This window comes from Miscanthus floridulus, chromosome 13 (assembly GCF_019320115.1).
Source record: "Miscanthus floridulus cultivar M001 chromosome 13, ASM1932011v1, whole genome shotgun sequence".
Lineage (NCBI taxonomy): Eukaryota > Viridiplantae > Streptophyta > Magnoliopsida > Poales > Poaceae > Miscanthus > Miscanthus floridulus.
In genome coordinates, this window is record NC_089592.1 from 49,557,780 (window position 1) to 49,584,830 (window position 27,051).

The 27,051-nt window shown below is 44.7% G+C and overlaps 1 long non-coding RNA gene across 1 annotated transcript; it reads right to left on the minus strand.

The window, feature by feature from the left end:
- Positions 1–14,828: 14,828 nt before the first annotated feature.
- LOC136500462 (uncharacterized) lies at positions 14,829–17,100 on the minus strand. The gene is made up of 4 exons (XR_010770043.1): positions 16,870–17,100; positions 15,699–15,765; positions 14,983–15,224; positions 14,829–14,897 (listed from the first exon to the last, which is right to left on the minus strand). It is a non-coding gene; the product is annotated as an uncharacterized lncRNA (long non-coding RNA).
- Positions 17,101–27,051: the final 9,951 nt, after the last annotated feature.

Sequence of the window (27,051 nt, forward strand, 5' to 3'; positions counted from 1 at the left end):
ACAGCCCACTTAATGATGCGGCCATTGGCTTCTTTGTTGCGAAGAATGTCCCCTAGGGGAAACTCAGTGACCACGGCGATCTTGTAGTATTCAAAGTAATGCCGGAGCTTGTGCGACATAATCAGAATTGTGTATAACAGCTTTTGCACCTGAGAATAACGAGTTTTTGGCTCATTGAGTACTTCACTGATAAAGTAGACCGGACATTGCACCCTGTAAGCATGCCTGGCTTTCCTTGCGTTCGACGACGATAGCTGTACTCATGACGCGAGAAGTGGCGGTGATGTATATGAGCAGAGTCTCATCTGGCCTTGGCGCTGTCATGATCGGCGGCTTTGTCAAGAACAACTTGAGCTGCTCAAAAGCTGAGTCTGCCTCCTCTGACCAGGAAAAGTGCTTAGAGGCCTTGAGGAGCTTAAAGAAGGGTAACCCTTTTTGCCGAGGCGATGATATGAAGCGGCTTAAAGCAGCCATGCAACCTGTAAGCTTTTGTATATCCTTGACACATGTTGGTCGTTTCATATTGGTGATGGCGGAGACCTTGTCAGGATTAGGCTCGATGCCTCGAGCACTGACGATGTAGCCCTAGCAGTATACTGGATGGAACTCCAAAGATGCACTTTGAAGGGTTCAGCTTCCATCGGTACTTGTTCAGATTGGCAAAGGTTTCTTCGAGGTCGGCGATAAGCTTGTCGGCTATCTTGGTTTTGACGACCACATCATCGATGTATGCTTCGACATTGCGGCCAATTTGCTAGTCGAGGCACATCTGAATGGCCCTTTGATAGGTAGCCCCAGCGTTCTTGAGTCCGAAGGACATAGTTTTGTAGCAGTATGCTCCTAAAGGTGTAATGAATGACGTCTTTATCTGGTCCTTCTTCCTTGAGGGAGATCTGATGATAGCCAGAATAACAGTAAGGAAAGAGAGTAGTTCGCAGCCGGCGGTAGAGTCTACAACCTCGTCTATCCGAGGCAAGCCGAAGGGGTCTTTAGGGCAGTGTTTGTTAAGATCAGTATAATCAACACACATTCTTCATTCTTTATTCTTTTTTTGAACAAGAATAGGGTTTGCTAACCAATCTGGATGATACACTTCTTTTATAAACCCAGCAGCTAAGAGCCATTTTATTTCTACCCTAATAGCCTCCTTCTTGTCTAAGGCAAATCGGCGAAGTTTCTGCTTGATCGGTTTAGGCAGTCGGCGAGACATTCAAGGAGTGCTCGATCTTCTCCTGTGGTACCCCTGGCATGTCTGTAGGTTTCCAAGCAAACACATCGGCATTGGCATGTAGGAAGGAGACGAGCGCGCTTTCCTATTTGGGGTCAAGGTGAGCCCTAATCTTCATAGTCTTAGAAGTGTCATTGAGGCCGAGGCCGACCTCCTTGATTTCCTTGGACTTGGTGGAGGTGCGGGGAAGCTCAAGCTCTGGAATCTCCATGTCATCGGCTGGATACTAGTCCTGGCTTCGGCGACCACGCTAGCCATCTGGATGGAGAGGTCGGTGGCTTCGGCGAGGGCGAGACTCTCTGTCTGCAGGCGTAGGCGATAGGAAAGGTTGGCCTACAGAGCCAGGACTCCTGCAGGCGAAGGCATCTTCAACACCAGATACAGCGTAGTGTGGTATGGCCATGAATTTGGCCAGAGCTAGGCCAGCCAAGTATGGCATGGTAGGCGGTGTCGAAGTCGGCGACGTAGAAGTTGATATGCTCGATGCGGTAGTTGCTTGCCGTGCCAAACTATACTAGGTAGGGTGATCTCTCCAAGTGGCTTGGATGCCCTTCCAGGTACCACACCCTAGAAGGAGGAGTCCTAGGGTGTGAGATCTGATATCACGAGGCCCAACTCCCTTAGGGCTTCCGACGAAGAGTAGGTTCAAAGCACTGCCACCATCAATAAGGACTTTTCTAATAGCACCTTCTGGACTGGTTGCGTCGAGGACGAGGGGGAAATGCCCTGTATATGGTATGTCTACCCACTGGTCGGCCCTACTGAAGGTGATGGGGATCTTAGACCATGGATGATAGCTGGGGTCGGCGGTAGTTTCTTCTAAAGTGACGACAAGCACTCGTCGAGCAGCAAGCTTGCGTTCCCTTTGACTCTCAGTGGAGGCGAGGCCCCCAAAGATGGTGGCAACCACCTTGTCATGGTCCTAAAAGGCATTGTTGTTGTTCCTAGGTGGTCGGCGACCTCCTGTTCCATTGTTGGCATCGTCGTCGAGCCTCTTGTCTTGGAACTCCCTGGCTAGACCAATGCAGTCCTTCATCTTGTGTTTGGCGTTCTTGTGAAGAGGGCATGGGCCGTCGAGTATCTTTTGGTACTGCTCGTCATAGTTACGCTTGGCGTGAGGTTGACTAGCGGCGGTGAAGATGTGTTCTGGCTGGCGGCGGTGATTTTGGCCTGGCCTATGTCCTCCTATTCGATCATGGTCGCTATCGCAATGATAGCTACGGTCGTCGAGGTGGCGGTCATTGTGACCGTCGATCGTCGTATCGGTGAGGTGGTCGCTGAGTGCCCACATCCTCATTGAAGCGCACCTCAGCTTCCTCTACATCAGCATACTGGTTGGCAGTAGTTATCATCTCGCCGATACCGGTCGGTGGCTTATGGTTGAATTTGGAGCAAAGTTCACGATGGTGGAGTCCTCGGATAAAGGCGGTGATGACTTCAACTTCCATGATGTTGGGGATAGAATTCCTCATCTCGGAGAAACACCAGATGTAGCTATGGAGGAGCTCGGATGGCTTCTGGTTGATGCGGCTGAGATCATGCTTCGTGTCTGGTCGAGTACACGTGGCCATATAGTTGTCGGTGAAGACTTTCTTCGACTCTTCCCACTGAGCCGATGGAGTCTGGCGCAAGGCTGGTGAACCAGCTCATGGCAGGTGGCATGAGCATGATAGGGAGATAATTTGCCATAACACTGGTGTCTCCTCCCGCGGCACGGACGGTAGTGGCATAAGCCTATAGCCACTAAGTTGGGTTCATTCTTCCTTCATAGGGCTCGACCCCGGTGATCTTAAAACCATGGGGCCATCAAAGCATTCGGAGATCCTTTGTGAAAGCCAGAGGCCCCTCAGGATTGTTGACACCATAATCTATGGCGTTGTGGTCGGGGATAGGCTCGAGGGCTGAGTCCAGGTTACCGTACTCCCTTTCGTAATCCCGGCGGCGATGTACTTCATCTTTGTGGCGACCAAAGCGACGGTGCTCAATACACCGCCGCGCATCTTGGAGGTTGTTGAGATGTACTCTAGCATCATGTTCGACCTCCTGGTCATGTTGGCGATGGTGTTCAGCGCGATGCCCCCCGAGTACCCCTTGGAGAGGTAATAACTGGTCGGTGAAACAACTTTGACTTGGGCAGCGGTTGAACCTCGGCGTAGCTAATCGGTGAATCGTGCTTGTAGAGCATGAAGGTCTCTGGTCCTCGCGGATCTCATTGACCTGACAATGAGCCACTTTAAGCATGGCGGCAATTTTGGCGAGCTTGGGCGTTTGAGGGAAACGAGCGAGCTTGTTGGCGGCTACTGCCAAATTAGCGCTTGGAGTCTTGGAGACATCGTGGCCGTCGACACGGAGAAATTCTTCACCGAGGTCATGGTAGAGCGGGAGCGGTCTTCCTTGAGAGTCAAGCCGATTATTCTGAGCAGCCTCGGCCCTTATGATGGCTGCCTCGTTTTCTCGCCGCTGCACGCGGTTGACGTTTCAGCTTTCCCGAGCAGCGCGCTCCTCCTCGGTTTCACCGTTCCAAGGAGGGCTGTCGATGCTGACGTTGAAGATTGCACCACCCAGAAGGGTGGGAGGAGAAATTGATCAGAGAAGGTTTTGGTGAGGGTCTCCATAGAGCCCTGAGACTAGAGTCCAGAGTTTCTTCTGGGATGGTCTGGAGGTGTGCCCTAGGGCTCTAGCCGAAGTGTAGCGTGTTGATAACCGGCGGGAGCTGGATGGCGATCTAATCGGTGAGTCAGCCCCTTAGGGCGTGCTGGTAAGTGGCGACAGGTGTTGGAGAATCCAAAAGGTAGGGCCGTAGCCCTTGTAGTTTCCTAAGCACCCTTCGATAGATCTAGATCAGAGGGTGGTCAGCGCTGAACCAGAGTGTCTAGTGCCAATTCGGTAGCGGAGAGATAATCAGCGAGCTTCAGTCTGACCCGATCGATGGATTCGATCAGATCGTCATTGTTGATCGACCTCCTCTAGTAGCGAGGAAGCGGACGGTGAGTTGTTGCCGAAAGAGACCTCAGAATCACCTCCGAGATTGGATCTACAGTTGTAGGTGTAGGGGTGGCCGAGGCAGAACCAATCTGCTCTAGTTCGAGAAGCTCTCCAACTCTGTCAGCATTGATGACCCACGAGATGGATCCAACTGTGAAGATTTGGCCAAGCTACGGAAGGGACGAAGAGCCTATGAAAAAAGCCATCTTGTTCGACAAGGAAATAGCACGCACAACCCCTACCTGGCGCGCCAACTGTCGACAGATTATTGTCAACAGTCCTCCGAGGGGTATCCCACGAAGGTAGATTGATCGGTAGAGGAGCGCGAGATCAAGAACAAGAAGGCAACAGAGACACACGAGTTATACAGGTTCAGGCCATCAGTATGACATAATACCTTACTCCTGTGGTCTGTTGGTTTGTATTAGCTATCGTATGATATGCCGTGATTTTAGAGGGGGTCCCTACCCGCCTTATATAGTCCGAGAGGTAGGGTTACAAGTCGGTTAGATCTAAGAGATAACCGGATAAGTAATAACTAATTACAGGAATCTTGGGATCATACATATCCTAACAGATCTCGTATTATCTTCAAGATATCTTTCCGATGTCTTGCTGAAGGCGCCGAGCAGAGTCGTGCCTCGCAAGGCTTCTTCTTGTGGGCTGGGCCACCCCTAGGGGTGTAGCCCATGTAGTCTGCCATGGGTATCCGGGGTCGTACACCCCACACCCGATGACCAGGGGCAGACTCCGCCTCGCCTGATGATCGAGGACTGGCTCTGCCTCGCCCGATGGCTAAGGGCTGACTCTGCCTCTTTCGACGTCTGAGGGCAAGGTCCGCCTTGCCTGATGGCTGAGGGCTGGCTCTGCCTCACCCGACATCTAAGGGCTGGCTCCACCTCACTTGACGGCTGAGGGCTGACTCCACCTCGCCCAATGGCTAAGGGTAGGCTCTACCTCACCCAACGGCTGAGGGTAGGCTTCGCCTTGCTCCACAGCTAAGGCTGGCTCTGCCTCACCCGATGTCTACACCCTACCCCTTTATAATGACGAGCATAGGGTAAGACAGGATGCTCAAGTCAACCATAGTATCGAGGACCATGCCCTGCGCACCTACGACAAGGTACCAGTTACGATACGATAGGACAGGCGCTTTAAGCCCTCCTAGGCATGGCAGAGCCCGAATAGTGTTGTAGCAGCTGAACTTTTGTACTACAGTGTTGTGGGCACCGCCATCAGCCCTCGGGCATGAATCCTAACCTAGGCATACAACAACCACTACAGTCTAGGAGGGACCTCACATCATCAATAGTAACGAACATATGGTCACTTCCCCGTCTGCTCCCTGTGGGGTCACGAGTCAGGTACCCTGACGCGCCGCATTATCTACCGTGGTAAGATGGGATGCGACCACTAGTAAACCAAAGCCAAGGCACGGCCCCGTCAGGATTAGTGAACATGCTATCCCTGGCATGGTCTGCCATGACAGCAGGGCAAGCTCGAGGGAAAAGGAAGACACAACACCTTCGAAGGACCCTCTCTACCTCTGGTTTTTTCCTCTTTCTCCCATCTGTAATCCCTACTCCCTCTTGGTCAATAAAAGGGAGGGTAGGGCGCCCCACTAAGAGAGAGGATCAATTTTGACACACAACACATCACACACATAGCCAAGCAGTAACCGAGCTCTTAGCATCCTTTCGACCTTTCCATCAGAGACTTGGGACGTGTCCCTCTCTCGACCGTTTGTATCCCCTACTACTGAACCTTTTTCGATGCTAATAACACAAGCAATAGCAAACTAGACGTAGGGATGTTCTGCCCGAACCAGTATAAACCTTGTGTCCTTTAGTACATCATCCGAGCCTAATGCACAACAAATATAAATTTACTAGTTGGTGCTTATTCGAAACACCGACAATGACACCTCAAGTCTCTTAATATATGTGGTATTTATGGATCCTCACCAAGGAAATAATGATGTTATGCCTTTTTCTCATCCTACCACTAAGGCTTATGTGGAGTTCATAGGTAGGGAGAAAGCGAGAGCATACTTGCAATGCATATATTATAAAGTAAAACAATGGATCCAAAGAGAGTTGAGTCATACAATCAAATGAAGATGTGCATGCATGTGGATGTATGCTGGATATATATGGTGGCTAACCTAATTCTACTTTGCTTCTTAAAAACATATCTCTCCTTTGAAACTTGGAAACATTTGCTAGAGAGCAGGGGCTATATTATTCATCTCTCTTTCTCTTTTTTTTCAGGCAAGCATCTAAGTACCCATTGTTTTAAATATCTTGGACACTTGTCCATTGTTTCTCATCTCTCTTTTTTTCTTCTTTTTTTATGAATAACTTTTGCATAGCCCCATGTCTCTTTTCTGCAACAAAACTTTTGAGAGATAGCAACAAGAACTTGGAGCATTTATTTGGTGGGTGGGAAACCTAAGAAGCATGTTTTTGGTTTTCACTCCTAGTGTAAGAGTAGAACATTTTTGGGTGGATCTAAATGGAAAGCATATTCTTGCGCCTACCCCCAGTGTAGGAGTAGTGCATATTTGGGTGGTGTGTACGTGATCTTGATTTCAAGAGCATGACAAACCTCTCATAAGGGTCAACAAAGCTTGACAAAACTCAATGCTGAAGTAAGCAGCATATATGTGGAAGTTTTCCTAGCCCAAATAACATATATGGCTCTGGTAAGAATTCAAGCTTTGTCATATAGGAACTCATCATGTAGCATTTTTGTGTTTTCCTAAAGATAAATCTCTAGAATTTTAGTGTCACTTGGAACAAGATAAACAATAGCTTAGACCTTCTCATATCATATCTGTCAATTACCTTGACTTAGATCAAGCATATGCTACCCACGAGTTTCAAGTTCAGAGTAAATCCTTATATCAAATCAGTCGTATCCAAAACTTGGGAGAACTCAAGGCTGAAAACTAGGTACTTCAAAGGAATTACAATAGAGCAACTATTCATCATTTCCATTGAAGAGATTATTCTGAGTCCTCTTTATTTTATTCAGCTCTAAAAAATAAATTAAAGCAAACTAGACACACCTTTTTATCTTGTTTTTCATTCACCATTTTCTTAACTATTTAAAAAAAACTAAAACTAGAACAAAGGGAAAGCATACTTACCTAGATACACGGGAATGCTTATCCCCCAAGCTAGCTCTTTCAGTGAGGGTTTCGTGTTGTATGTCCTTCGAACTAGACTTCTCCTTGTGAAGTTCATTGATCAAGTACCTTGGTTTGTTCTAAAGACGAAGATTCCTGTGATGATGCCTCTAATGGTGATGTCACCTTCTTCCGCCAAACCTATCTTGGTTTTGAGTTTGGACTTTCGTTTAGCAGGTTTAGAACCTTTACTTGAAGAAATTGGGAAGTCAACTGTCTTCCCCACACTTTGCTTGAAGTGTGTCCTACTCATAAAGACAAGGTAGAGATCAAGTGCATGGGCTATGTTGGTGGGAAAACACCAACAAAACCAAAATTTTATTCATTCCTCTCTAACCTTAGGCACATTGAATATAATGAAGTTGATGTTTATGTGCTTTGTTCAATTATGTCATGGGTGACAAGATCAGAAGATTGAGCATGCTTGTAGCATTTAAGTTCATTTGTGCAAAAGGGTTGATACATAATGTATCAAACTTTATATGATTATGACTATCATTTTCTAGAGATAGGATGTGCAATATTATAGCTTATTTGGTTAAAACTATGAGATCAAGAAAGTGGTGCTAGGAACAAGCTTAAAGAACAAGACATGTTGAGTTAATTAGGTCTGATCAGGTAAATTGTAACTCAAACATATTTTGTTTCTTATTTATGTGCCCACTAGAATCAATGAAAAGCTTTTTAAATAATGATCATTTACCTTAGGATGTTACCTTTGTCATTGGAGCATAATGTCACCACATGATGAATGGTAGATGACTCATAATGGTCCTTCCCTTTTGCTTGAAGTTTTCCTTGTTCGGCTGGCCTTATAGTTATGAACTTCTTGTCACCTAAATTGCACCCTTTCTTTCTCATCCTTTTGTCATGCCATTTTTTTGCTCTTTGATCTTTTGACACCTTGTTAGTCCTTCCGCCTCACTCATTGTTTTATGCTTGCAAAGGATTAGTGGACAACACATACCCGAAGGAATATACAATTTTGAAACACGGGTTATTTGTCTAGAATTTTGTAATTTCTCTCTATGCTAATGAAAAGATGGTTTTAGGATTACTTTAGTATAGAGATAATGTTTTATATAAGCATGGATCAAGGCAAAGATAACTTGCAGCAAAAAACAAAGTGAATGAACTTTGGTACTTATAGTTCTTTCATCCATGTTCAATGCGGTATGTAGTTCTTACATCTATAATGAATGAGTTGTGTCTTGCTTTATCTCTGATTTGAATTCATCTCATGACTTACCAATATTGAATTAAAAGTTTCCTGCATAGGGTAAGTCGAACAAAATATCCAGTATCTACTAAGGCATACTATCGGCTCAAAAATCAACCTAGACACCATGTCTAATTTGATTTAGGAAGGTATTTTTACCTAAGCACCACGCTTAATTTAAAAAGCCTTTGGAAGTAAGATCAACACACCTCTTGGTTCAAGAATTAAACTAAACACCATGTCTAATTTAATTCGGGAAAATAGTTTAAACAGAGCACCATGCCTAATTTAAAAGGTGTATGAAAATACTTCAAAACCTACGCATACTATAGTAAACAAAGGTATCATGAAAGTATTGTAGAGATTTATTCAGATAGAGATGAATGAACATGATTGTTGTTTAGCAAGTTGAGCATGATTTAAAGATAGAGACAACCAAGATGAATTAGCAACATGGCATAAGATTTTTCAAAGAAGCCCATCCCCCAGGCTTGAATTTTGCAAGGTAAAGTCAAGTTTGGATGGATGTGATTTAGTGTTGCATGATGATTGGTTGGACATACCTTGAGTCATCATCCTTCATTCTTTTTGCTTCAAACCGGGAATGGTTAGTGACAAAAATACACGAAGGAATATTTTCAAAATTATGTTTCTATGCTCACTTCACAAGGGCATTATAGCAAAAAGTGACAGCTCATGTTATCTCCCAAAAGTGCTTCCTTTAGGACAAAAGCTTGTCTTGGTAAACCTTCTAATTGCACTCAAATTTGTGAAGTGGTTTCCCCTCCAACATCAACCTTTGTGTACCTATCTCAACGTTCACATAACAAGATCTGTAATATTTATGATAAACATATGCATCTACAACCACCCTTTCAAAGTCTTTATGAACATATCCATCATTCCATGCCTATGACATTCATCGGATGTTTTATTGTCCAAGATTTCCTATGGATTGATGGCTCTCGGGTTGATCTCGTCTAAGGTCTCCTCCAAACTTGGATGAGTCATGTTTATTAAAGAGATTGATTTAAGCTCACCATTTGGATCTAAGCCAAGTTTGGATTCTACCCATAAGGCTTTGTCCTTATCTATTCATTCTTTAGCAACGACATACAAGTTCTTAATACATTCCAGCCATTGTCGTTGCTCTTTTTGGTCATCCTTGTGGCCTTCATGATTCCTATGCTTTGGATGTCTTAGCGAATTTCTATGGTCATCATGAGACTTAGGAGAGAGAGCATAATAGGGATCATCGAGGTCAAGGATGGGTTGAAAGATGGGTTTAGATGAGACATCTAATGTGGACTTAGAAGGCGAGAGGATAGGAATGGCTTCCAGATGGCTTAGCTCTCCTATGGCATTACTTGAAATGCCATCCTTGAATTCTTCCCAATGTCCTATATGGGAATAAGGACACTTTCTAAGGGATCCCTTCTTGAGAGGATTTGAATTATATTCTCTTGAAGGTCTCTTATGAAGATAAGAATTTAATGTTCTCTCAAAATCAGCACCAAAGTGGTCATCCTTAATTTCAAAAGGGATTTCTAAAGGTGGAATTCCTTCTTCTCTTGGGGGATTTTAGGGTATTGGTGGTTCAGGATTGATAGCTAAATCTTGGGATTAAAGTGGTTATGATTTGGCTATCAGAACTTCCTCTTCTTATTTGGGAGGTGATTGCTTCTCTTCCTTGGGGAGTTCATTATGAATGCTAGTGTAGGGAGTCTTTCCACTAATTCTGTTAAGCATAGATCTTGCTTCACTAGTAGACAAATGAAGGAAAAGCTCCTCTAAAGGTTGCATTAAGGGATTCCATGGAATCCTTGCTAAGACCCATATAAAAATATTGAAAAAGTACAGGGTCTTAAATGGCAAGGTCTGGGCCAGTGATGATGAGATCATTAAAATGATCTCATGATGTACCTAGAGATTCTTCTTCTAGTTGTCTAAAATTTAGAATCTCTTTCCTAAGGCTAACCACTTTAGAGATGGGAAAGAAACATAAACAAAATTTAGAGCATAACATTTCCCAATCTCCTTGCATACTTCCTACCGTTTGACTGTACCAATGTTTAGCTCTTCTCATCAAAGAGAATGGAAATAACTTCCATCTTACGGTTTTGTCAGACATGCCAGTGATACGAATGCATGCACATGTCTGTTCAAACTCTTATAGGTGTGAGTATGGGTTTTTGTTGCCTTCTCCCGAGAAAGATTTATTCCGAATCAATTTTATAAAACATGGGCGCAGCTCATAGCCAGGTGTTAGGATGGGCTCTAAAGATTTTGGTGGCTCTAGGCTTACGCTTGTGGGTTTAGCATATTGATAGATAGGAGTGGAATCCATGCTAAATAAAAAAGTAAAAGAAAGAATAAAAGATAAAAGGTTAAGCTAGGCTTGTAGTTAATTTGCAACTATTTCCCCGGCAACGGCGCCAGAAACATGTTGGTATATTTAACACACATAGATAAATCCGCAAGCGAACGAATACCGCTGTAGGTTTCACTCGGAGGTATTCCAAGTATCGTATCCATAGGTAAACGTGTGAGACTAACTACGGTCTAACTTAACTAAGGGTAGCAACAAGGTTAGGATAAATAGGATCATAGAAAGGATAACTAAAGTTCTCTAATTTTGACTTGGGTAAGCTTATGTCTTCTACTATTCAATTGAGGACATTACTAGGGAACAACACCAGCATAGGATGCTTTTGTTCGCAACCGTGTCCTACATGCGCCTATAGATGGGAGATGGACTACAAAGGATCAACGAAGCTATATAGTACAAGCTATATAGAACTTATGTCACTCATTAAATCTACCACCTTCCGGAATGCAGGGTGCATCCACGATTAACCTAAGTCTAAGCACCATGCTTACACTTATGATTAATACTCTACTCCCCCTAGGAAGAGAATAAAGCACCCAAAAGAGAGTCGTGAACCTGAAGAACAATATAAACAAGATGCTTACTTGAATCAGAAGTTGATTACTAGAGAAATCTCAAATGCAAGCTTAGATAGAACTTGAATCCACCAAGGTACAAGCCATAGAGAGAGAACCGACAGGCCAGCACCACCTCCAAACTCTTCCCTCACTCTCTATCTCACTATTATTTATAAGACTAGATCCTATGGAGGACTAATCTTCTCTTGATAGCTGGCTCTGATCCTAGAGATATGAATTAGGGTTTTAGGATGGCTCTAGGGAGGGAGCTAGGGGCTGCTATATATAGGCTAAGGTGGAGTAGGGGCAAGGAATCGCCACATCATCGATCCACATCACTCCCTCTATCACCGTAAGATAAACCGACCTAAACCCACCATAGAATCAATGGTGTAGATCGTAGGAAGGAGTACGAGGCGACAGAGGGCGAGAGGCCACCCTACTGGACCAGTCAGCCCATTATGGTGCTAGGTGGGCCTCTCCTCCGGAGGTGGGTCTTGGGCTCCATCTTGAGTCCACTATCACAGGTGTCGCGGGTAGAATCACTTGTTGTCTACGGTTTGCTTGTTTGGAGTGTATGACAGTGGTCCTAGGAGCTATTTTCTAGATAAATCCTCCTACAATCATGAAATCACCAAAGCTTGTGGAATTCATTAGTTTAAACCCCTATACCTATGTTGATGATGGAATTAAATATAAATGTAGGTTATGTTAATGGTTTATAATTGATGTTAGTGATCGTCAACAGCCGCATACTATCGTAAGCCTAACACCTTGGCTATTCCATTATGTGAAAGGCCAACCATGCACTGGGAGTGGAAAAATGGCGAGAGTAGCATATACACATCTTGTGAATCCACCAGGAGTGGCGCAGGGAGGTGGAGTACTGTGTTCTCGGGTAGCGCTAGACCCATTCATGTTTTAGAGGATCCGAGTGAGGGTTGATATATGTAGGTTTGGGACCGGTCCTAGACCTACATATGTCGTGTGGTAAGGAAACCCTAGCTGGGCCAAATCGATTCAAATTGTCGTTTGCTCTACGGTAACAGGAGACTTGATACTCGCACCATCATCGTAGTTAATAATGACTTAACTTGAGCATATATGTTTGAGATACAAATGACTTGCATTGCATAAAGAGTGAATGGTTTAGTATAGGTGCAAACTAGATTCTTATAATGACTTAACTTGGGCTAAAATATTGAAGTAAGGATCAATCATTAGTAAGCTTTTCTGTAAAAGTTAATCTTGATTCTTGCTTTAGACTTACCTTGATTCCCTATAAGCCTGCATATCCCTGTAGTCTTTCCTTTTCATCAGTTAAGTCTTGTTGAGTGCCTTTGTACTCAGAGTTTATTAAACCCTTGTTGTAGGAGGAGAGCCAGCAGTAGAAGAGTTTATGTGCACCCTTGGGTAGGGTGAACCTCCTTTGTGTGTTGTATAAAGTGGTACCCGTCATGCTACCCTACTGCCTTGTCAGCTAAAGATTATGTTTTGTAATAACTTAATGAACGATTGTAAACTTATGGTTGTAAGACTTCCACTGTTGATTCCAATGTTGTATATTTGTATAAACTGTTGTAATACTACAATGTCTTCTGTAATGTATCCTGCTCGAAAGGTTTAAGTGGATGACTCGAGGTTCACCGAGGACACCCGACAGACTACCAGAGTTGTCTATCTCACATGTACAGCTATCGAAAGTCGAAAGGACAATGATAGGTACATGTGGGCCATGTAACTCGGGCGATTTTGCCACACCGATCTAGGGAGCCTTGCCCTCCTTATATCCTAGGAGGCAAGTCTCCTAGTCGGTTACAATATAAGAGTCCTAGCATGATTACATCATAGCAATGTTACTAGGAGTACATGTGGGGAATCGTACTCGGACTAGATCTTCTTCCTTCTTTGCGAGGTACCCCTAGGGCTCTACACTGACAAGCCCCCGAGCATTGTATGGTTGAACTTGAAAGCCTTCTTGTTCCTCCAAGTCTTGCCGAGAAGAAACAAGCGTTGTCCGAGTGCTTCATGAGAGAAACCATGTAGCACTTCTTGAGATCTTTGAGTTGTGAGCACTTTCTAGAAAAGTGCTCACTGAGTGTAGCCCCCGAGCCTCTTGCTGTTTGGAACAAAGAGTTGGAGGGTCTTTTCCGCAATTTTTTATCGAAGAAATTTGAATGCATCATTTGAGGATATGTATCCCGCAGCCCCAAGCCTGTGTCCGAGTACTTGTAGTCGGCGCTAGGATCTGTAAAGAATATACTCAGGGATGCAGGAGTAATTGTCTGACTACTTGTCAGAAAGTAGGTTGAACAATTAATGTCGCCAAAAGTGGTTGGGTGCTTATAAATTTGATCTTCCATCCTTGAATCTGAGCCCCCGAGCTTAGTCACCTGACTAAGCTATGACATAGCCGAGCACCCGAGCTTATTGCCCGAGTAGATAGAGATGTGTCGACCTCATGTTAGAGTCTAATCCTGAAATCTTATTCTCCGCGTGGTACAGCTCTGAAAGTCATGCATCTTCTTTTATTTGCTTCCCGAAAGATCGCTGCTAGCTTATTGGCTCTACATGTGGTCGATCACCGTGACCTTGCTTTACTTGGGAGTCGTGATGCAACCAAGTCGAGCGTGGGTGTGGCGAGGAGGATGTTTGTGAGAACGTCGAGCCTGTTGGTGGCAAGGTCCTCGTATTTCTTGAGATTAGTCTGGTTCCATCATCTCCCACACTACTACAGATAGGCTTTGTAGGGGCGGCTCATGGGCATTTGTAGGGGCGGTTTGTCTAGCCGCCCCTACCAAAGCGTGGCTACGAATTGCCGATTTATAGGGACGGTTCCTAGACCGCCCCTACAAATCGATTTGTAGAGGCGTGTTATCAGCCGCCCCTACAAATCGATCCCTATAATACCTGTTTGTAGGGGCGGTTCAGTCTACAACCGCTCCTATAGTATATTTTTGCGCCAAAAAAATTCAATTTCTTAAACAACCGCCCCTTCAGAAGATGCTGGTTCCAATTTTCTAGTATCTACACATGGGCAAAAAACATTAAATTTCTTACACTGTTGTGTACAGGCTTTCAGTAAAAAGGATGACTTTTTCATCCTATTTGATTATCTTTTAACAACACTAGTGGTAGTGTGAGCACCGTCTATAAATCCTACAAAAGGAGCAACTACTTTTGTTTCTTGTAGTTCAAGAGCCAACTGATAAGAGCAGTAAGACATTGAAGTACTACTATAGCTGCAACTACCAAGCAATCATATAAACACTTTTTTGCACAGATAACACTAGTCACGAACTTGGTTCCATGAGAAGCCACTGCATCTCCTGTACAGATCAAAATTAGAAATAAATTAATCATCTTAATCATCAGTAGAGATGAACAGATAGAGAGCATAGAGTAAACGATTACATGGAACAGAAGAGGAACACGATAGATCTAGCATAGAGAGCGATAGATCTGGTAAGAGCGGGGAGGGGCAAGATCAGATTGCGAGGCTCATGCGCTGGCTTGGGCATGCCCGAGCGAGTCCAGCGCAGACGCGTGTGGCGCGCTCCTCCTCCGCAACCCTCGGGGCCGAGACTGGCCACAAGCAGCGCTGATTGTAGTGGGAGTTCTTGAAGCCTTTGTCCACCCTATTGCCATCAGTGGGGCTATTTAAGAATACACAGATTCAGAAGCTAGCTTAGTTTGTGTGGTGACGTAAACAAAAAAGTGCCTTGACAAGATAGTATTCTGAAATGGCATGCTGCTGTGTATCACTGAAAATATGTTTTGAGCAGAGATGGAACTACTCCTAGCCATGCATATGCATGCTGCTGCTTTAGCTGAGCACAAGTACAAGCTGGCCATCACATATGCAAGAAAGTAATCATAAATGATAATTAAAATGTAGCAGCAGCAATGGCAATTGATCTAATAATAAATATCAACTAGTTTATCAAACTAATTCATCTAAAGTTATACACAATTCCTGGTCTACTGCATCAATATGCAATGCAAGTCATTTGTATCTCAAACATATATGCTTCATGAATACTAAGGCAAAGTTGAACAGGAGAAACTTGGCAGAGTCACTTAAACAGACCAGCACATACAGCTTTTAGAAGATTGGGGCAAGTTCCTACCTTCTTGCTGCCTTTTTTCCAGCTTCTCTTTTTCCAACTGCAACTTTGCAAGGTCTACTTCCTTCCCCTAGAAAAATAAAAACAGCATTCAGTAAGAGATACAAAAGCTTGTATTCTCAAAAGGAATAGTTTTCAGTATCCATCTCACAAAAAAAAGTATTAAGCACAAGCTTTCTCTATATAGAACATTTCACAAAAAAGTATTAAGCACATTGATTCTTGTTCTGCTCAATTCAGTAGCTCAATTCACAGTTAATAGGTTGACTCTGGTGACAGTTCACAGTTAATTGGTTGACTCAATATATTGACATTTCACAGTTAATAGCTGGGACTGTCTCAATAGAAAGGGAGAAAAACTTTCAAAGGGGAGTTAGCCTAGCTAGCGCACAAAAATATTGATAACTATCAATGTAACTACATCCAAGGTAGGATCACTGTTATCATCTAGCTCTAGATGCAACACAGGATAACTATCAATGTTACTAATATAGTCAGGACAAACTATAAACATGACAGGATAGCAATCATGAGGATGTAAACACGGGTCAACAGCATGCATCTACATAGTAGACAGCTACTAGGCTTCAGAATGAAGCCATAGATGGAACTCAATGTCATAAGAATTTACAGCATATAGATCTCCATCTGTGATGACATCTCCAACACCTGGAAATATAGCACAAGAAATTATAGTACAGACTATGATTCATTTTCACACTATCCCCAGTGCAATCACCAGTGCAGCTAGGCTTCTAAAAAGAATTCAGTACTGATACTTGTTCCATTGCCACATCTGCTTCGTGTCAAGCCCAATTTATGGATGAAGGAACCCATGCCCGTTCATGTGAATAGACTGCTGTAGATGCTCTGAACCCACATCTGGTATGCTGAACTAAGTTTCAGAACTAAGGGTAACTAGGCTTCTAAAAAGAAATTCACGGTTAAATTGGAATCACTGCATTCATGGATGAACAGTCAAATAAGAAAGACTGTAAATCAGATCTGCTGCCCAACCTCACCTGAGAAAAGAAAACAAACCAAACCCAGATAAGGGAGTGCGATTAGAGCCAAAAATGTGGTTCCCAACCCGAGAAGGCCCTGCCCAGATCTCACACCAGCATGACACACCCCCATAGGATCCAAACTGTGGGAGAAGGGAAGGGAACGGGACCTTGTGGAAGTCGTTGGGCGCGACGTGCGTGTCCTCCCTCGAACCGGCATGGCCTCCATCAACCTACGAATCCATGCCAGCGGCGGCGCCGGCATGGCCTCCCTCGAACCCTCGCTTTAGGGGGCACTCAACCTGCGACCCAATTGAGGGAATCCCGGTGGAGACGGCAGCGGCATCAGGTTGACGAACCTTTCTAGATCTAGATATGAGAGGGGAAGCGACGGTGGAAGAGGAGGGGGCGGTGGCTGCACCGGTGGAGGAGGGGGGCGGTGGCCGCACTTGTGGACGAATAGGTGGTGGCAGTGACGGTGGAAGAGGAAGGGGCAGCGACGTCGGAGGAAGAGAGGAGGGGAGGCGACGTGAGATGGTGGGGCGGTGGCGTTGGAGAAAGAGAGGAGATGTGGCGAGGGACAGACTGAGGGGGTGGAGGCAGATACGGACCTGAGTTGCGAAGTCTACGGGACATTTGTAGGGGCGGCTCGTATTATTAGCTGTTCCCTACTGTGCTTTTTGTAGGGGTGGCTGCTGATGTGATATTTGTAGGGGCGGCACGTATTATCAGCCGTCTCTACTGTGCCATTTGTAGGGGCGGCTGCTATGCTGGAACCCGAGCACGTCACTGTAGGGGCGGCTCCAATGCCTCCTAAAAAAACCGTTGCTATAAACTGTTTTTCGCATAGTGCCAAAACGTAGATAAGCAAGCAAAGAGCAGCTTTGCCTCATACGTAGATGAATGTGCACATGCAAGTTTCCGTGGCTTGCAGGAGCTCTCTACTACAGACTCTTTGTTTTCCTGCTGGTTGGTGGAAACGTCAAGCAAATCTGTTTCTTGTCTCAAAATATTGTACTGCATGACTAGAGCATATCCGTTGATCAGAGCAATTCCTCCACAGTGACTGCGTGTTTGGCACGAGTGTTATATCCCATGACAAGGAGTTCGAGTGTGTCAAGGGTGCGGCTGTAGAACCGTCGTCGACGTTAACTTGTAGTAGAAGCACATCCGGATCGTGTGACAAGACGTGGGCACCGCTGATTACTGCGAGTCTAGATTGATGGAGTTGTCTCGAGACACGGAGTCGTGTTACCCCTGAGTTGATATCAGCCAGGTTATGAGTGAGCAGCGGCCGATCGATCCGTTTTGGATTTAGGAGTCCACGAGCATCAGTTTAGTCATCGTCCCCGAGTAGGACAGTCGGCCGACTGACATGTTGAGCACTCGGAACCCGTCCGGACTGGTGCGTCGAGTCCGAGTTGACGAAGTTGACATCGAGTTGTCGCCGTAGTCGTTGCGGCAGCTGATCTCGTGATGAAGCATTGTCTTAATTGCTGAAGCCTTAACTTGGATATTCCAGTGTGTTGCTGGGATCCATCACGCGACTGTAGATAAGTCTTATTATTCCAGATTTGGACCAGATCGTGCGACTGGACCCATCAAAAGCTGCTGACAGATGCCGATGTGCCCGTCCGGGGCATAGTCGGGCTGCAGTAGCCGAGCGAAGATCGAAGCCCCCCAGCGTGTCTGAGTTGGAGTCGAACTCAGTCGTCGGATTCAGCAGGGGCTGGTAGTCGGACGTGGCATGCATGACCAGCTGTTTGTGCATGACCAGCTGCTGTAGCCGAGCGTAGATCGAAGCCCCCGGTCGGTGCCTGCCCCGGGTCCGAGTTGCCTTTTGCGTTGTATTGTTTTATATGATTGTGTGTCATGACCTGCCGATCTACGGAGCTCTGTCCTCCATTACTACATATAGATTTTGTAGGGGCGGCTTATGGGTATTCGTAGGGACGGTTTGGCCAGTTGTCCCTATCAAAGCGTGGCTACAAATAGTCGATTTGTAGGGACTGGTTCTCAGGCTGTCCCTACAAATCGACTTGTAGGGGCGGCTGGTGTTATAAGCCGCTTCTACAAATCGAATTGTAGGGGCGGCTGTAGTACCAGCAACTCCTATAATACCTGTTTGTAGGGGCGGTTCAGTCTAGAACCGCCACTACAGTATATTTTTCTACCAAAAAAATTAAATTTACAATTTAAATTCGAATGCATATATAATTCAAATCTGACCAGAACATACACTACTACAGGAATCAATTTACGCAGCGTGGCCAAAATGCGCTCCGTGGCGGCACCTCTTTTGCCCGCCACGGTTAACCGGTGGCCGGCCACCGGGGCGCCCGCTGCGGGAAATTGGTTTACCGCAGCGGGCAACCTTACCTGCCCGCCGCAGGAAATAGTTATTTACCGCGGCGGGCGGTATGAATCGCCCGCTGCGGTTAATACGGTTTACCATGGCGGGCTCTTTAAACTGCCCGCCGCGGTAAAGAGTTGATTTACCGAGGCGGGCGTTTTATGTTGCCCGCCGCGGTAAAGCCTGTACAAATACAGAGCACAGACCCTCCATCTTCTCCACGGGTCTTCCTCTCTCAAAACTCATGGGGGAGGCTTTGCCCTAAAATTTGAGGAAACTTTTGATTTGAGTTGAAGGGCTTGGATTTGAGGGAGGAGGACATCATAAGAGGTTCATAAAGGCTCTCCCTCTCTCCTTCCATCCTCTCTCTCTATTTCCATCACCTAGAGTTCTCTTTAGATCTAGATCTAGATCTAGATCTAGATCAATTTTAATGGAAAAAATGATGTCATGTATTTCTTTAACTTTAGATTCATCATAGATGCATGCTTCATCTTTCACATCATCATTTCCTCTCTTTTTCATGATTTTGGACGTAAAAATCATCAATTTCTCCTAATTCTTCTTTATTTAATGTTGATTGTGATGGATAATGTTCGCAGATATGATGGATAGATCGGAATGGATGTACCAGATCGATAGAGTGAATGATCCGCGGTACCTCTTTGAATTAAGGAAGTTTATTGCGGTTGGTAAAGCTCACCGTGAGAGACTGAAGCGGATGACAACCATATGTCCATGTTCTCGTTGTAAGAACCTGAAAGCCCACCGAGACAGCGAGGTGCAAACTCATTTGATCATGTATGGTTTCGTCGAGGGCTACACAGTCTGGACATTTCACGGCGAAAGAGTTGGTGCGAGTGGCGGTGCATCTGGAGTGAGCTCTTCGACGCCGACGACGACAGCACCACTGGTGAATAAAGATCCTTCCGCAGCAGCTGCGCTAGCCGACAGTGACAACAGTTGTCGTGATTACATCACGGTGGATGATCTAATGCAAGACATGGCCGACGAAGCCGACGACGGTGGTGATGGTCAGGATACTGTGAGCCAACCCGAGGATGTGCAGCTTGTTGAAGATCTAGTCAAACACTTCGATGAAGACGACGTTGTGTTGGGTTGCCCAAAGTGGTTGGAGAATTTTAGAGAGTTGAAGCAGGCGGTAGTTGATCCTCTCTATAAGGACGGTGGCGATTGTCCAAAGGAGTGCACGGCGCTCCGTTTTAACCTCCATATGTTGATGTTGAAGGCTCGTCATGGTTGGTCTGACACTAGATTCAATGAGTTGTTAAGCTACCTTGCCACCACGTACCCAACGGCTAACAAGGTGCCCACCAATACTTATTGGGCCAAGAAGCTGATCCGGCCAGTGGCGATGAAGCTTAGAAAGTTTGATGCATGCCCTAACCACTGCATCCTGTATCGGGGCAATGAGTATGAGAATTTGACAAGTTGTCCGCACTGCGGCTTTAGTCGGTATAAGAAAAATGCTGGTTGTTGCGTGGATGCAGAAGACGAGGGAGGCTTGCGGGGTGGTCGGAAGAAGAACAAGAAGGGGGCAAAGAAGAGCAGTGTGGCCAAACAGATCTCGGCTCAGCAGGACGATGAAGAAGAGGGTTACACGCACAAGAAAAGTCCAGCACTGTCGGTGTGGTACCTGCCCGTGACCGATCGCCTGCGTGCAATATTCGGGAACCCGGATGATGCCAAGCTCATGTCCTGGCATGCATCAGCTGACCGCCTGAACGACGATGGCAAGCTACGGCACCCATCCGATGGCAAGTAGTGGAAGGATTTCGACGAGGCCTACCCGGAGTTTGGCAAGGAGCCTAGGCATGTTAGGTTTGCGCTAAGTACCGATGGGATGAACCCGTTCGGTGAGCTTAGCAACTCGCACAGCACTTGGCCCATCATGCTCACCATGTACAACCTACCTCCCCATCTATGTCAGAAGCGTAGGTACCTTATGCTGACCATGCTTATCTCCGGACCGAAGCAGCCCGGCAACGATATAGATGTGTTCCTGGAGCCGTTCATGGAGGAAATGAAGATACTATTTGATGTTGGGGTCCAGATGGTGGATGCATCCCGCAAGGAGAAGTTCACACTAAAAGTAATCATCTTTGTCACTATCACCGATTACCCCGGTCTCTTCTCACTGTCGGGGCAGATCAAAGGGAAGACCGGCTGCGTAATTTGCATCGACGGGACCTGCTACACTTACCTTAAGGGATCCAATAAGATGGTGTACATGAGGCACAGATGGTTCCTCGCAAAAAATCATAGGTATAGAAGAAGTATTATGAACAAATACTTTGACAATCAGGACGAGCCGCATCGTGATCAACCGACGCAGACTAGTTGGGGGACAAAGGTGTATGAGATGGTCAAGGACATGGATCATGTAGAGTTTGGAAAGAAGAAGAAGCCGCCTGAAGAGGGGAGCAAGCAGACAAGGAAGCGAAAGCGGGACCAGACGGAGGAAGTCCCCGCCGCCGTTCCTTTCAAGAAGAAGTCAATTTTCTTCAAGTACCTGTCGTATTGGAAAACACTTAATACACCCCATGCCATCGACTGCATGCACCTGGAGAAAAATGTCTTCGAAAGCATGATCGGTGTCCTGCTGGACATCAAGGGCAAGATAAAGGATGGTATCAAGTCACGGACGGATCTTGTCAATCTAGGCATCAGGTCGGACCTTCACCCGGGACCGCCTCAGAACGGTAAAGTCGATATCCCGGGTGTGGCCTGCAACCTAACGCAAGATGAGAGGATGGCTTTTCTTAAGTTGCTTAGGGGTATCAAGGTGCCTGACTGGTTTCTCTTCCAACATCAAGAGCCTGGTCTCCATGAAAGACCTCATAATGACTAGCTACAACTCACACGACTGCCACGTCATGCTGACGGTGTTCCTACCAATTGCGATTAGGGCTATCCGTCCAGAGTACGTGAAGATGGTCATCACACGGATGTCATACTTCTTTAATCGCATCACCCAAAAGGTCATTGATAAGGCTGAGCTGCCTGCCCTGAAGGAGTTCATCGCGGAGACCCTTTGCCAGCTCGAGATGTGCTTTCCACCATCTTACTTTGATATTATGCCACACCTAATGATGCATATGGTCGATCAGATCCATCAACTAGGCCCTGTGTACCTACACCAGATGTGGACGTACAAGCAGTTCATGTCCACCCTCAATAGATACGTCCATAACCGCGCTTACCCGGAGGGCTCTATGATCGAGGCATACACAACGGAGGAGGCCATGAACTGGTGTATGAGGTACATAAGAGATGGGAGGGTGATTGGGCTGCCTGTCCATCACCACAAAGGCAAAACCTCAGGGATGGGGTGCACAGGCCGAAAAGTGTGCACCGATGTGGCAAACTGAATGGTGCAAGAAGCTCATTACAGCATCCTTCATCAGTTAGTGAGCATGGAGAAATATATTGAAAAGAACCTGGAAGAGATCCGCGCCGCTAATGATGGACAACGCACGGAGGCATGGGTCCAGAACCATCACAAGAGCAATTTCATAGAGTGGCTCAAAGAGCAACACATACCCCTTGAAGGATGCCCTAATGAAGATACGGAGACCGTTAAGAGGCTTGTGTTAGGCCCATCCAGCCAAATCACCATGTGGCAAGGGTATGACGTCCAGGGCTACAGGTTCCACATGAAAGACAAGGACAAGAAGAGCTTGGCACAGAACTACAGTGTTCGATACGAAGGCGAAGACTAAAGGCGACCAAGGGCATCTCACATACTCACTTGAGTTCGAAAGGTATGGTAGCGGCGAGCATAATTTGCTAATAACTTTCTTTGCCATAATATGGTACTAACATTTCTATCCCAGGCCGAGATCACCTTTCCATCTATTTCCTGAATTAGGATGACTGCGCTGGCCATTACGAGCATGGGAAGTTCATGATAACCAAGGCCCAGCTCATCGACGAGGAAAGGTGGGAGACAAGGAGGTTTCATCTCTGGTACATGGAAGCGGCAAAAGCTGGCCTACATGGTTTTCTAGTCAAGGTTGTGGCAGGAGTACTTCACTTGCCCAGCAATGATGTAGAACTCCCCGTGGACTTCCATGACATGTACAGACTACTACGGGAACAAGACCTTGACATCGCCCAAGTCACCTTGTTCTCTATGTAAGTGATGAATTGTGAGTTTCACATATCACCTGCCTTTGAATCGGTCAAGACTACTTATATATGCCACGATGGCTTGTCCTTGCAGGTTGATGGCCTATATATCCTAAGGAACTAAAACTTGATGTTATCTATCTATCTCCAATACATATTGCTCAAAGAGTCATCATTGGTTGCCCACCTAGATGACAATCATCCAACCATGAAAGACTTGACCAAGCGACAGAGAGAGGTGCACAGGAAGAAACTGATGGACAATGAGAAGTTGAACATTTCAAGGTACATACTAGGAGCAATGAAGAAGATCAGGAGAAATGGGTGTATCGTAGCTGCCTACCACTTTGGGTAAGTCGAAGACATGCCTGTAGAGATAAGTGGGTAGCTAGCTAGTATTATTATTTCTCATTATAACCTGTATTTTGTTTCAATGGCGCAGCCAAGGCCTCGAGGGTCACTGGGTTGCATTTATCATCTACCCTCAGGATGGTAGGTCCTGCATATTTGATTCGTTGAGAATGCCAAACTTAAAAGGATACAAGGCCTTTGAAGATTGCCTTAGAGTGTAAGTGACTGAACTATCTTCTCATATGCGTTCTAATGCCCTGCCTAATACTAGTACATTTCGTATAGCAGCTTATAAGGAGTACGTGAAGGATCCTGAATGCTATGATCGAAGAACAGAGAATTTTAAGGCTAAGCATAAGAACCGCATCAAAATCAGACGCAACTTTCCAGGTAAGTATTTGAAAGGTTTAATTGTGCTTTCTGTTCATAAGCGTTCTAATGCCTGTATTCTAATACTTGTGTATCGATCATGCAGTGTGCCAAACAACCGGTAGGATCACAAACCTGTGGCTTCTATGTATGTGAGTACCTAAGGGAGTGCAAGCAGTACAGCAGCAGTTGGAGGGTGCTCAAGAATGGATTGAACTGGTGGAGAGACGTGCAGAGCACCCAACACTCCTTCAAGCAGACAAAGGCGGACATATGTAAGTTTGTTTTAGACAAATAGCGTGCTTGAAGGGAGCACGTTCTTCAATGAGAACAGCCAGCTAGCGATTTTACCGGAGTACGAGAGGCTAAGGAAATGGCCCACGATGATGCGTCCGTAGGATTACTCCTTAGGGCATGTATAACGACTTTAATATGTAAATGTAATGAATTAACGATGACAAGAATGACTAAGTGAATGTATATATATGTATATTATCTCATGTGTAATGCCTGCATACTTTTTAAGTTTAATCTATGAAATCTAGATGTGATTTGAATTTGAATTTGAATTTGAATTTATATGCATGCTGTATTTTTTTAATTTAGGAAATAATTTACCGAGGCGGGCAAATAATAATGCCCGCCACGGCTAACGAACATAACCGTGGCGGGCCACGAAAGGTGTCCGCCGCGGTAAAATAATTTACCGCAGCGGGTGGTGCAACGTGACCGCCGTGGTAAAAGTATATTTACCGCGGCGGGCACGTTACACCGCCCGTCGCGGTAAATCAGATTAACCGCGGCGGGCAAAGCCTCCCGCCGCGGTTAAGCCACGATTTACCGTGGCCTCTAGGCCGCGGCGGACGGCTTTGCTCGCCGCGGAAAATAAAAAACTGCCCACCTCCAGTAAAGTTTGTGTAGTAGTGATATATAATTCAAATATGACCACAAGCACAAGAGCACAATGTGTTGATGCTGAAGATTTCTAACTAAGTGAACGTTACAAGTATATATACAAACATATAAGCTAATGAAGATTGTCGATATGTATATGTCTTGACATATGCTGCAACTCCTCTATGTATGATGTACCAAGAAGTGTGCCACTACTCAATGTAGTGATTGCATCTAACACCCCTGGAGCATTAGACTTTCAGAGTGCAATATATTATGTTTTCCAAAATCAAATAACCGTTTTGATTCATGCTACAAACTCAGGTTACATACTGAAATTAAACACAGAGGACTCTACAGCAGCTACTACAAATCAACTTATATCTTAGTTACTAATGCACATATGCAGTAAAAATTTCAGAGGTAGTGACATTGTTTGGAGGCCCAACACTAAAGACAGTAGTTGAGCATCAGAAATTTAAGATATCTAAGAAGTCAATTGAGCTTATCTTCACTGTTATTGGCTTACTACTTCCCATTCAAACAGGGTCTTGACTCCTAAAGACAGTGGTTCACTAGAAGTTTGGAGCATCCCTTGGGGCCTTGTAATGTATTGATGTCCCTCATCAATATTAAGAACTTGTGATCTAAATAAAATATTATAAGAAAATCTTAGAACAAGAGGTAATGAATGTTATAAGAGATATTATTATTCAGATCATGACTTGCTAAATATACAGATTAGTATAATTCAGATCAAGACTTGCTAAAAATTCAGATTGTAGCCTAATATATGAGATAGTATATATAAGTCAGATCCAAACATGCTGAAAATTCAGACTACAACTGAAACAATAAGAAAGTACTTGCTGTTAATTTAGCATAAAATAGAAAATCATAGAGACAACATCAAATTGTTAACTAGCAGAACAAGCAGTGACAACTAGCAAATCAATTACACTTATTAATCATGTTTTGGACCTCTATCAATCTTGTTTCTTCCAAGACTTAAAAATATGACTTTGAAACAAAATGGCATGTTTTACAAGCACAACCACAGTTAGTCATTTACTATTATTAAATGCATTGTTTGTGAATAGCACATACACATACAGATAGTTGATGAACAACTAGATTCTGAACATTGCCAAATTCTAATGATCTTATTCAAGTTTCCAAAATTTTATTGATCTTATTAGTGGCTGATGCCTCTTTCCATTGCCATAGATATTTGCATGCATCTGTAATCTTGTTCTTGCTAAAATTTTAAAGAAACAAAGCTACCACGCACACAGTGATGCAGTCCATTTATTAAAGATAATAGCACCAACTATCACTTCATATGAGGTTCTAGAGCAAATATAAAATCTGAGATGTAGATCCACAGCCAGCAGGAGACTTTTTCACATAGCCACTAATATTTCATAGTGAAGCTTCATATATGCTCTAAAATAAAAGTCAGGGGATGCCATAAGCTAACAACCTAGAGCTGTTATGACGAAAGCTTAATTTTTTCTCCAGACCATCTCATGATAAAACAAGCTTAATTTTTTAACTAGCAAAAGAGAGAGGCATCCAGTGTTGGAATAGCAGGCCATACTGTAGAGCTCGGGCTTACAAGGTCAGGCTTACAGAGAAGAGGAAGAAATAAGATCCTTGCCTAACGAGCTTCGGTTTGCAGAAGATCAATGGTGGCCTCATCCTTCATATGGCTCAGCTCCTGCAGCAGAACTCAACTTTGAGCTTCAATCAACACACATAGTGACCGACAATACAAAACTATCAAGTAAACCAATTACCAACACTTGATACACATGTCCAGTCAAAGTTTTATGCACTGGTTTTATTTAAAAAACCATTGGGTTACCAGCAAGAACTAAAAAGATAAGTTATCAGACATAGATTTTTTAGCTTCAAAATAGAGAATAATTTAGAGAAGCATAAAATGTACTATTAGCAAGATGCATGTTACCCAACAGGATGCATGTAACCCTGTGGAACATCAATAGATGGTGCATGAGCAAAAATGGTTTTTACATGCACCGAGCATTGAGGTAGCATATAGCAATGTGAATTCGGAGATAGATGCATGCATTATAATAATAGCACTTAGTTGCAGCCCAAATTAGCATATCTAATTTTTCTCAAAGACTTAGTATCCGGGGCTCAAAAACTAAAGACCTTATATGATATAGTGTAGGATAATAGGATATGCAATAAGTAGGCTACAACT